Genomic DNA, 12,170 nt, shown 5'->3' with positions numbered 1-12,170 from the left:
ACTGTATGACTTTGAATTACTGGTCATCTTCATGTTTCAATTTCTTCATCTTTAAAACAGGAATAATAACATTACTAATTGGATTGCTGTCATAATTAAATGTGAAGACCTTTGGAAGGTGATTAGCACAGCACCTGGCACATAATAAGCAAATATATGTGATTGTGGACTTCAAAAATTTTAAAGATAATGTTATTCTACAGCATACTAAGGATTTCATTTACCTATATGAAATTGATATTTGACAGTCTTCAACCCATAAAACAGATCATTTCATATGGTTCAACTTATACAAAACTGTAGAACTGATATTTTGGTATTCTCATGAATAAATAACCATAGAATCTATTTATAATACCCCAAATATGGAATATTAAACCTCATTCTATGGATGAAGGAACTGGGAATCACACTGGTCTCAACCAGTGTGTACTATTGTACTATTTTCTCCTTTCAGTACTTCCCTTTTATTCATCCATGTAGCAACTGAGAGCAATGCTGTCTGGAAATGATATTAAAGCACTTCAACAGCAGCATAAACAACTTCTGGTAACAAGATCATTGCTGCTCTGTACATACAGAGTAATCTTGTCATTTTTACATGTATAATAAAGGCCCTGTCACATTATGATAAGTATCTCCCAGGGCAGGAAAGGAGTGCACTGTCTACCGGCAAAATTCCATTACTCTTTACTCTATATAGCAAGTGATTTATTTTCAGAACTCTACCTTTGAAGAAATCTGTGTGTTTAAAAGATCATTTAATTTTTTTGAAAGTAAAAATGTGCTGTGTCTTTCATTTCAGTTGAAGTCACATATGGCATGTTACATTTCTCTTTTGGCAGTTCTCTTCACCTGGCCAACATCCACTAAAGGAAGAATTGGCATTTCTCGTTTGAACAAACTCCTTCTGACTGGAAGAGAGACAAACTTGGTTTGGAATTAACATCTTTTCTGACCAGGGCCATCAGTACTACCAGTCTGGATCTTGAGGCTGTCTCCATTCACCATTTATACTAGTTGGCAACTTATCAAACCTTAAGTGTGAAAAACGACAGACACAGAATGATTAGTATTAAGATAACCCATTGCCAGGAAAACTCCTGAAAAAAAGACAAAGCTTTATTGCTAAGAAATTCAAACCAATACTGAAGTGGATGTATCAGTTCTTCCCTTATGGCAAATGTTATCATTACACAGGTCTTAGTTCATATGTCTAAGTTTTGACTCCTCTGTCAATCTTAATTGTAAAATATCTTTTCCCTCTTCTTTCTTGAGTGTTCCAGATATTGGAAGCAATTCCTCTATTATCAGGTGTTACCCTTTGAGAAAATGTAAAATAAAGAACATAAAGAGATCTGCTACTTCTGACAGTTTTAATTACAACCCTAAATGTGAACAAAAAAAGTTAATGATAATCTTAATATAGTTGTTTTAAGTGCCTTCAGCCTTACAAGTCCTAGTGATGAAAGTTGAGTTCAATTTTCTTAGAAAGAAATATTGTAATGGCAAACACTGGTTGTTTCTGGTAGGTTTGTTGCTTTTGCATCTGGAGTTATTATTCAAAATTGAAATTATGAAGCATATTCTTACGCTTGAACTGGCTGAAAAAACTCATCAGCAAAAGCAACTAATAATACTGAAGAAATAAGCATTTTTATGTCATTAAAAATAAATGAAAAATGGGTTAAAGTAATAATTGGAGATTTTACGATACCATTAGACTATAAACTCAGCTTAAGAAAATATCCCGATCATGACTGTCATACAAAACACTACTTTCTTTACTTCAGAATCAACATAGAAATAATTATTCTGGAGTACTAATTGTTGCATGAAAAAGTGTTACGGTGAAACCCTTTTTTGCTCTCATTTTTGTCAATAGGTTATTGTCATATTTCATGAAAAAAGCCACCTAAGTTATTTCTATGTAATAAAATTTATGTTCTGTAGAAAATACCTTCTACCAAAAGGTCTATAAAATCTATTAAGAGAATATAATTTATAGCAGTTTACACAGGAGACTACAACAAAGACACACTATATCCTAAGGTTAGATTAAAAGAGAGAGAAAGAGATAAAGAAGAAAACTACTGATATTTCATATTAATTATCTTAAAATAGTTTACCAATATTAACTAATAATGAGGTAAGTATGCATCTCCATGCTATGCTTACTAAATAGAGGTATATCAGTGAAATTTCTGGAAAGAATATTTGGACATACCTATTGACAATAGTTCTGAAAACACACAGCTCAAATTTAATCCCCAAATTTATCAACATATGTAGTCATTTAGGTGTTTAGTAGTTTCTGCATTTCTAGAAAAAAATCAACAACACTAATTGTATAACAAAACCAAACATGCCTACATTTCTACAACATATTAAAAATCAGTTTTTCAAAAGGTCCCAGACTTCAATGCTTACATTGTATTACAAATTATAAAAAACAAATGGAACCGAATCACAGTGGTTAAATGCTTTTTCAGGGTCCCTTCTAAGTGAATGAAGGCATTGGCACATTTTTTAAAATGTTCTTGCCTACAAATGTATTTGGATTTTTTGTATAGTTTGGGATGTTTCTGATATTTTTCAAATTTATTTCAAAGCACCAAAAGATGTTTTCAAGGAATTATTTTCCTGCTTTCATTTACTACCTAAAGCAAAAGTATAAAAGCTCCAAAAGAACAATTTGCCACAGCATCAAGAGAACACAGGCCTCAACTACAATCTCACGCTTTTTGTAAACATCTTTGCTGTGTTCACAGTTGTGAAACACAGGATGTGGCACATGGAGTCAAAAAGAGAAGAATAAACAGTTCTTGCCCTTGAGGACGTTATACTCTAAATGTAACAAAGACATCTAACAATTAGAGAGGGTCTGTCCATGAAAACATAAAAGCAAGCATGCAGTATACAAATATTATGTTATTTTTTTAAAGAAATAAAATAAAATAAATCAAGTTGAGGTGATGCAAAGCACATAGGATGAAATGAGCCAAGAAAGTTTCCTTGGAGAAGTTGAGTATTCAACCATGATTTAAACTAGACTTTGAGTGTGAAAAAGTAAAATGTATTAGTGGAGAAAATCTGGAATATAAAATATTTTTGTGTAGCTTATACCTAGTATAGAATATAAAAGAGAACTAGAAAAATGATGTCGTTTATCCTCAAGGTTCAGCCATGTTGTTGCATATGCAAGATTTCCTTTTTTTTTAAGGCTAAATAATATTCCACGCTGTGTGTGTGTGTGTGTGTGTGTGTGTGGTGTACGTGTGTGTGCACATGTATGTGTACATTTAGGCTATTTCCACATCTTGGCTATTGTGAACAATGCTGCAATGAACATTGCGGGAGAGGAGAACTATCTCTTCAAGATACTGATTTCAATTATTTTGGGTAACTATCCAGAAGTGGGACTACTGGATCACATAGTAGTTCTACTTTTAATTTTTTGAGGAACTTCCGTACTGTCTTCCATACTGGCTATACCATTTTGTTAAAAAGGTAGATCTCATCTTAAGTGTTCTTAAAACAATTAAAAAGAAGACTTAGCTGGAGGTGTCAGTAGATCTTTAAAAAAGGGAAGTAATACTTAAAAAGAAAAGAAGGAAAGCAGATATAATTTTAAATAGTTTGAGCTTTATGTTGAAAAATTAAATAGATATTACTCAAACACATAGTATTTCTCTTTACCTTGCCAGAATCAACATTTAGTAGCTATATTATGCAGTTTCAAGTACTTAGGAGTATGGTCATTCTGTCCCTTCATCCCAGAAGCCTCAAACTTGCCATCTCCACCTAGCAAATCATGTCTAACCTTCAAAGTTGACATCTTATTTTTGAATGATTATTTGACCTCTCCCTCTCTTACTCCTCCAATCAAAATTAATCTCTCCATCCTTTAAACTCCAACAGTATTTTATCTATACTTTAATTATATTGCTTACATCAAAATGAAGTTCATCATTTAATTCTTTCCCTGGTTTTTGAAATCCTCAAGAATATATCTAATATTTCTAGAGAGGTTAGCACACAATGAATTTATAACAAAACAAGATTACAGCTTGTTAAATTTGGTTAAATTTTGAAAGGCCTAGAAATTAAACTTTTAATCTACGTGATTGAATATTGCCCGATACCTCAAATTGTTATGTAATAATGACTATATTTTTTAAACTCTTATTTTTTTACTAGTAGCTATGAAAGGTAAAAAATATATAAAGCAGTTCTCAACTGAGATATCTTTTGGCAATCTCTATGAATGAAGAATTAAATCTATGAGGTTTTCCAACAATTTGTGGCATATATTGGCATACATATATCAATTTAAGAGCTCTTTAAAATTCAACATTTGATATGTATATAGAAAGCATGTATATGTGTTTGTGGTTTTGGTTTTTGCTCTCTTTTTAAGGGTACCAGACTAAATGCCCTTGTAATGCAGGGTTTTCTGAAGCTACTTTTAAGCACTTAAAATGAAATTCTTTGATTCCTGATATTATTAGAAATGTAATAAAATTTAAAATAAACAGGGAGTTATATTAAAAAATATAATCAGAAAAATATAATTTTTCTGATTGAAAAATTCCAGAAAGCTACCAGTAAAAGAAAATTAATAAAATGTTTTCAAAATACTTATAACTAAATTATTCCTATCTGGAAAAAGTATGAAAGGCAAAACACCTACATTTTCATTGAAATTAATAGCTTCCTGGCAGACTGTCTTTAAATGGCAGCTTTATTACTACAAAGTCCTCCCTCCAGTTTCATCTTAATAACTCTGGAACAGAAATAAATGGCCCAGAATTAATAGCCAAGTAGAATTTTGGCAAAAAAATTAACACCTTAAAAAAAAAAAACCACATACACCCATATTACTGGAGATACAACCATTAGAAGAGTCTAAAACTTTCAGTGAATATGGGTTATTTTGTTTTCCTTTTGTTCTTTCTTCCAAGATTTTTTAAGGGATTTTAAAATTTACATTTAACACGAAAAACTACAATGCAGGACTTTAGGCAGAGTTAATCACTATGGTTTTCATCCCACCTCTTCAGCTGCTGATGCGTCATCTAACTTCCAAATAATTAAACTTCCAGCCCAAAGGTGACTGAAATGGACCCTTGCTTTCAGAATAAAACTTAAAAAGCACCCCAATTATCAGATTAAATATCAAGCAATTTCTCTAAGTACACAGCCAGCCAGCCAAAGGCATATCAAGAATTCAAGGCAGTCGGGAAAGGTTAGACCCCAGCTCAACTCTGGAAAAAGCTAAGTAGCTTTCTCCCTAGCCAAATAAAAGGGCCAGACAAAATGGCCCAAGAAAAGTTCTGCCACATGGGCCAGCTGAATGCCCAGATGCCACCTCTGATACAACACATCTTAGAGCTTTGCAGTTGGATGCTTCATCTGGCAGCATTAATCTATAAGCACAGTGCAGAGCTAGAAATTCTGGACAATGAAGAAGAAAGAGGGTTAGAGCTAAGTGGGTTGAAAGATAGCAAACAGAAAAAAGAACAGAGAACAAGCCAAATTTTTGTTTCTAAAAAATCTATAATTTTGGGGCTTCCCTGGTGGCACAGTGGTTGAGAGTACGCCTGCCGATTCAGGGGACACGGGTTCGTGTCCCGGTCCGGGAAGATCCCACATGCCGCGGAGCGGCTGGGCCCGTGAGCCATGGCCGCTGAGCCTGCGCGTCCGGAGCCTGTACTCCGCAACGGGAGAGGCCACAGCAGTGAGAGGCCCGCACACCGCAAAAAAAAAAAAAAAAAAAAAAAATTATAATTTTGACTATGCCACTCAAAAATAAGTGAAAACTATCAGATTTTGGTCCCTAGCCATGAAAGAGTAACTGATTTTCCCCTACCGCTATCAATAAATATAAAATGGGGAGAATTATTAAAGAATTACTTTCAGAATTTGGAAAATCTCAGACATTACTTTTAGATATATTCCCAAATAGTTCATGGAGATCTTACTGAGCTGAAAAGACAGAGATCAAATTTGGGGCTACGAAGTGGCTGGAATTTGTGAGACAGGGTCCAAAGAGGAAGGAGCTGTCCAGAGAAGGAGCTCAAGAAATCCACATAGAGCTCCCCTGAGTCTCATTTTTCCCCAGATTTGCTGAGGTATAATTGACAAATAGGGATTGTATATACTTAAGTTGTACAGCTTGATGTTTTGACATATGTATACCCTGTGAAGTGACCACAATAAGCTAATTTACATATCCATCACCTCACACAGTTAACGTTTTCTTTCTTTTTTTGTTCTTGTTTTTCCTGCAAAGAACACTTAAGATTTACTCTCTTAGCACATTTCAAGTATGCAATACAGTATTGTTAACTATAGTTATCATGCTGTACATTACATCCCCAGAACTTATTCATCTTATAACTGAAAGTTTGTACCCTTTCATCAATATCTCCCCATTCTATAATCCCCCAGTCCCTGCATCCACCAATCTACTCTCTGATTCTGTAAGTGTGATCACAGATCACCATAACAAATATTACACTAATGAAAAAGTTTGAAATATTGTGAGAATTGTTGAAATGTAACATAGAAACATGAAGTGAGCAGATGTTGTTGGAAAACATGGCTCAATGAAAGTTGCCACAAGTCTTCAATTTGTAAAAATGCTGTATCTATGAAGCTCAATAAAATGAAGTACAATAAAGTGAAGTATACCTGTATTCTAGATCTTGGTTTTGGTGGTAGATACCTGACAGTATATGTGTTTGTTAAATGCATCAAACTATACTCCTAAAATGGTTAATTTTACTGTACATAAATATACTTCAATAGACTGAATTCATTTTTAAAACATTTAAAAATGAAAAGAACGTGTTGAAAAGCAGATGAAGATATTTGTAACACGTTAACAAAGGATTAGAATATAAAATATGTTAAGAACTTCTAAAATTCTTAATAAGAAGAGACAAGTCAATATAAAAATAGGCATAAGACTAAAACAGGAATTTCACAGAGAAGGAAATTTGAGTGGTCAATAAACCAATAAAAAATGTTAACCCTCATTAAAAATTATCAAATCTAATTAAAATCATAGAAATACACATCCACCCAATTTGCACATACTAAAATCAGACAATTCTAATTTGCAGGGAGGAGGTGAGATAAGAAACAAGAGAACTCTTGTACACTACTGATTGACATACACATTTTTATATATTAAAAATGTCAAATTGAGAGAGTGGCATGGACATACATACACTACCAAATGTAAAATAGATAGCTAGTGGGAAGCAGCCGCATAGCACAGGGAGATCAGCTCAGTGCTTTGTGACCACATAGAGGGGTGGGATAGGGAGGGTGGGACGGAGGGAGATGCAAGAGGGAAGAGATATTGAAACAGATGTATATGTATAACTGATTCACTTTGTTATAAAGCAGAAACTAACACACCATTGTAAAGCAATTATACTCCAATAAAGATGTTTAAAAAAAGTCAATTAACATCATCTCTTAAAGCTGTATATGCTCATACCTTAGAATTCAGCAATTCTACTCCTAAGTATATATACTAGAGAAACTCTTGCACATGTTCATCAAGAGAAACAAAGAATATTCATGGCATTGTTAGTAAAAGCAAAAACTGGAAACAAACCAAATGTCTATCAACAAGAGAATGGTAAACAATGGGTGGTCCAGTCATGTAAAGAAATTCTGTACGCAGTGGAAATAAATGAACTACATATTCATGCATCAGCAAAGATGTCTTTCAGGATAATGATAAGAAGGAAAAGCCAAGAATAAGTAGAACAAATTCCAATTATATATATTAAGAACATCTATGATTAAGTAATACATTATTTAGGATAATGTAACAATCTCAAAATAGTAGCTATAACTCAGATACTAAAGAAAAGAGATCAGGGAGAAGAATGTTGAGAGCTTTAAAAAATGGTATTTTTTCCTTAAGTTGATTTGTGGTGCCATGTAAATTTACTTCATTATTTTTTCTAACATCTTTATTGGAGTATAACTGCTTTACAATGTTGTGTTAGTTTCTGCTGTATAACAAAGTGAATCAGCCATATGCATATACATGTCTCCATATCCCCTCCCTCCTGAGCCTCCCTCCCACCCTCCCTATCCCACCCCTCTAGGTGGTCACAAAGCACCAAGTGGATCTCCCTGTGCTATGCAGCTGCTTCCCATTAGCTATCTATTTTACATTTGGTAGTGTATATATGTCAATGCTACATTATATTTATTCTGCATATACAATATAACCATTCTCTTTTATACATATAACATATTTTATATTTCTTTTTAATTTCTAAATTATCACCTTAAGGTAAACCAAATATCTTGGTGACTATCTAATATTCTCAATTCTGAAGCAGATATTTTGGTGAAACAGACTGGCTCCATTTTCCCTTACCTTATCCATGTTATAAATAAAAGAATCCTCATCATTTTTGTCATGCTCTTTCTTGGCCCTTTCTGATAAAATTCATCTCATTCCTCAGAGGCAATGCCTTTCCAAATTCTCTGCACTGTCATTTGTTTCTTTGTTAACACCCCATTCCCTGGCCAGAAGCTAATGAAAGGCCAAATTAGGCCCTGGGCTTGGCTGCCCCCTGCCTTAGTGGATATCACATGTATATCCAGAAGCTGGCAATTTTTCTTGCAATTGCCTTATGATTCAGTTAGATCAGCACATCTTTATGAGGAAACAACTGACAGATAATAAAGTTATTTTTTGGTCCTAGATGAAACAATTCAGAATAGACAATATCTAGTCAATAGTGAGAGTTATGGTAAGAACCTATGAAGGTGATACTATGCTTTCCAAATGCCCTGAACACATACCAAAAGGCAGCAGATTCACAGGCAGGATAGCATGGAGTTTAAGAGGTTGGGCTTTCTATCAGATTGTATGGGTTTAAATTCATATTCCCCCGTAATTAGTGCTTCAAACTAACTTACTTCCAGTAATAGTTCTTTAGTGAAGGGCTTAGAATCTCACAGCAATCTATTTGTATCCTTCCACATTTTATTTGTTGAACTTGGTGGTGGTCATCTTTCTTCATTACAAGGTGAGTGCATCAGGCTTTCACTTCATAGTACTTCTATAATTTTAGTATGTTTGGCAACAAGTCAGTAATCATATATTGTTGATTTTAATTACACTTTTTAATAAAATTAAGAAAACAATCAGTCCATTGCAAAAATGCTACGAAGATTGGTGATGAGATAAGCTAAACACCTGGCACGGTGATTGGCTGACATATGGTTCTTAATGAATGAGCTTTATTATTATGACCATCCTTCAACTCCAAACTTTTATGACTTAATTAGAAGCTTAGCTTACTTATATGAAAGCCAAATATTAGTAAATTTCCAACTGTATTGTTGAAGATCTATATTTTTATTTAAAAATGTTTAAACAAGACCAATAATCATGACAGAATATTTTATGACACTTATAAGAAAAATTCAAGCTATTGTTTAATGGACCAGACTAATGAATGTACAGCCCTAAAGTAACAACAATTTGGGAACCAAAAAATGGTCACAAAATCCTGACTGCAATGAGTGTAAGAATCTAGTTGCAAGCCCACAAATCACACCAAAACATGTGACATAGAATATACTCTATTTGTAGTTTTAAATGCCTTCCTAGATCCACCACTCAAATATTAATACTATTTGTTATCTCTCTACTTCATTGTTATACAAAGCAATTACTTTAGTATGATTAATGGTTGTAATAAATATGTAATTAAAATCATATATGACAGCACTATCATCCACATAATAATTTTATCCAATTAAATATTCAACTATAAAATTTCTATTCTGATTAGATAGTTACTATAAAAGTATGCTACTCAAATGTTTAACAAAATACTTTCAATACTCAAGCTTCTTTCACTTATGTTTCTGTGAGTCAGCAACTAGAAACCATTGAAGCAGAAAGAAAAGCATGTAATAATCTGAATTTTTAAATAAATAATATACATAATTATGATATTACTACTTACTTATTAACAATTTAGGGATACTTCTTAGCAACTAAGCTGTTTGATGAAAATGACGATAATACAAAAAAACCTACAATAGATAGTATGAATGATATTTGATGACTGTTAAAGTCAGGGGGCTGATCTCTTGATCTAAATTAGATTCTACTGGTCTTTTTTCTTACTTTCACTGTTCTAATTTGTACTTACATATTTATCTCTCTGCTTATTTAATGAATGAATGAAGTGTCATAGATCTGCAGAAACAATTCAGCCGCGAGTCTATCTGTTAAATGTCCCTAAATTACATTAAAGCATGTGGAAGTCATAAGGGAGTGAAGAAAGCACTTCATGGCAAAGGACCACATGCTGTGAGATGTACAGCATTTTCACTAAACCTCATTTCCCCGGAATATCCAGGACATATTTGTTCCCAGGGGAATTCAGCACTGAATTACTCTTTCTAGATATGTCTGTCAACATCATGGACAGCTTTATCTACTTTTTAAAAATGACCAAGCACAAGTAATGTTCCTAATACTGACCGTCTAAGAGATGCAATACAACAATGTTATTTTTCTCTAAAAATAAAAAGGTGGAAATATAAAGTGAAGAAATCTTACAGTGTAATACAGTTTCCTAGGCCATGATTTGGGTCATGCTCTGCTCCATATAGCAGCTCCTCCATGGCAGCACCCACAGCAAGCACACACTTCTGGTGAGTAGGGGGACGAATGCGACCGGAAAAACCAATGCACAGAGAAGCAGAAAACAGTACCCAACAGGTCTCCCACTATAATTCAGATGTAATACAGTAGAGGTATTATATATCTATATTTGTTTAACATAATATATACTCCATTGTGAACTTGTGTGCCTGCATCTGGAATGCACAGTATTCTATTAAATTTGTCAGATTAACCAGTTTCACAGGAAAAATATTTGTTTACAAATGATACATTAGCTTATATTATCAAAAATCTTTATCCACAAAGGAAAACACAGGAAAGCACTGACTACTTTTTGGGTCCCCACTTTGTGGGACATACGTTAGTGTTTAGAAACAGGTTAGATCCTAAAACTTTGTTTCTATATTCATGTGTTCATAGTCCAAAGTAACACTTTAAAAGTACCAATATGTAAACAATTACTGCTGCTTTTGAACTCTGTAAAGTGTATAGTTTAACTTTCTTCTTTCTGTCACAAGTGTTAACAAGCCATTATTCCGAATACATCACAGGCTGCTGATCCAGATGAACAAGACTAAAATGACTTCACACAACTTATAAAACCCTCTGAAGGTGGCTAGCAAAGTTGAAGTATGTTTCCTTGACACCTTCCTTTCTACTTTTCAATAAAGTACATTAACTGAAAGTTTGTAGGTGGCAAGATTCTGAATAGAATCTGGCAATTTTATCATCTCTAATTTAGTAAATGTATAATCTGGTAAGTAGGTAAGAATTTTGAACCAAAAATTCAGAGATAATATCAATACAATACAGTATACATTCAAGAACTGGTTATTATCATAAAAAATCCTACAGGAATTGAGAGAAATGAGAGAGAACTGTGATTTGGTCAAATTTGGCAAACCTCTCCAGAAAAGGATGGATAGGATTTTGAAGAGGAAAGAGAATAAAGAACAACAGTCACATGGCTGGGGGGACAGAATAAATAAAAATATGGAGAAAAGCATGATCATTACAGGTGAGGAGAATATGAAGACAAGGGGACTAACCAGAAGTGCGGGCTCTTGCTGAGATCTAGTGGGATTTAGGGTGGGGAAGTGAGGCTCATGAAGCTGCCTGGTGAAAGGGGCTTAGACATGATAGAAACACAGGAAAATAATATAAGAAAACAAGTGATTTAGGAAACTTAGTGTGACACTGATAAACAACCATTATCAGCAGAGGCAATGTCCAGAGGTGGATCCCAAATATACTTTCCATTTTTATGACTCCTTTTAATTAACAATTTGTAGAAAATCAAACATCTTGGAGTTCTCTTATATTAAAAGGAAACCATATATATTATTTTTTATCATCATTACACTATTTCAGAATATATTTGTAAGAAATATATTATAACCATGACCCTCTGTTGGAGCTAACCTTCTGTGAAAGTTACTATTAAAAAGATGGTTAAAACAAATTACTTTTAAGGGGAAAGTAC

The sequence above is a fragment of the Mesoplodon bidens genome, assembly GCF_964165515.1.
Source record: "Mesoplodon bidens genome assembly, chromosome: 6".
Classification (NCBI taxonomy): domain Eukaryota; kingdom Metazoa; phylum Chordata; class Mammalia; order Artiodactyla; family Ziphiidae; genus Mesoplodon; species Mesoplodon bidens.
This window is presented reverse-complemented; position numbering follows the sequence as displayed.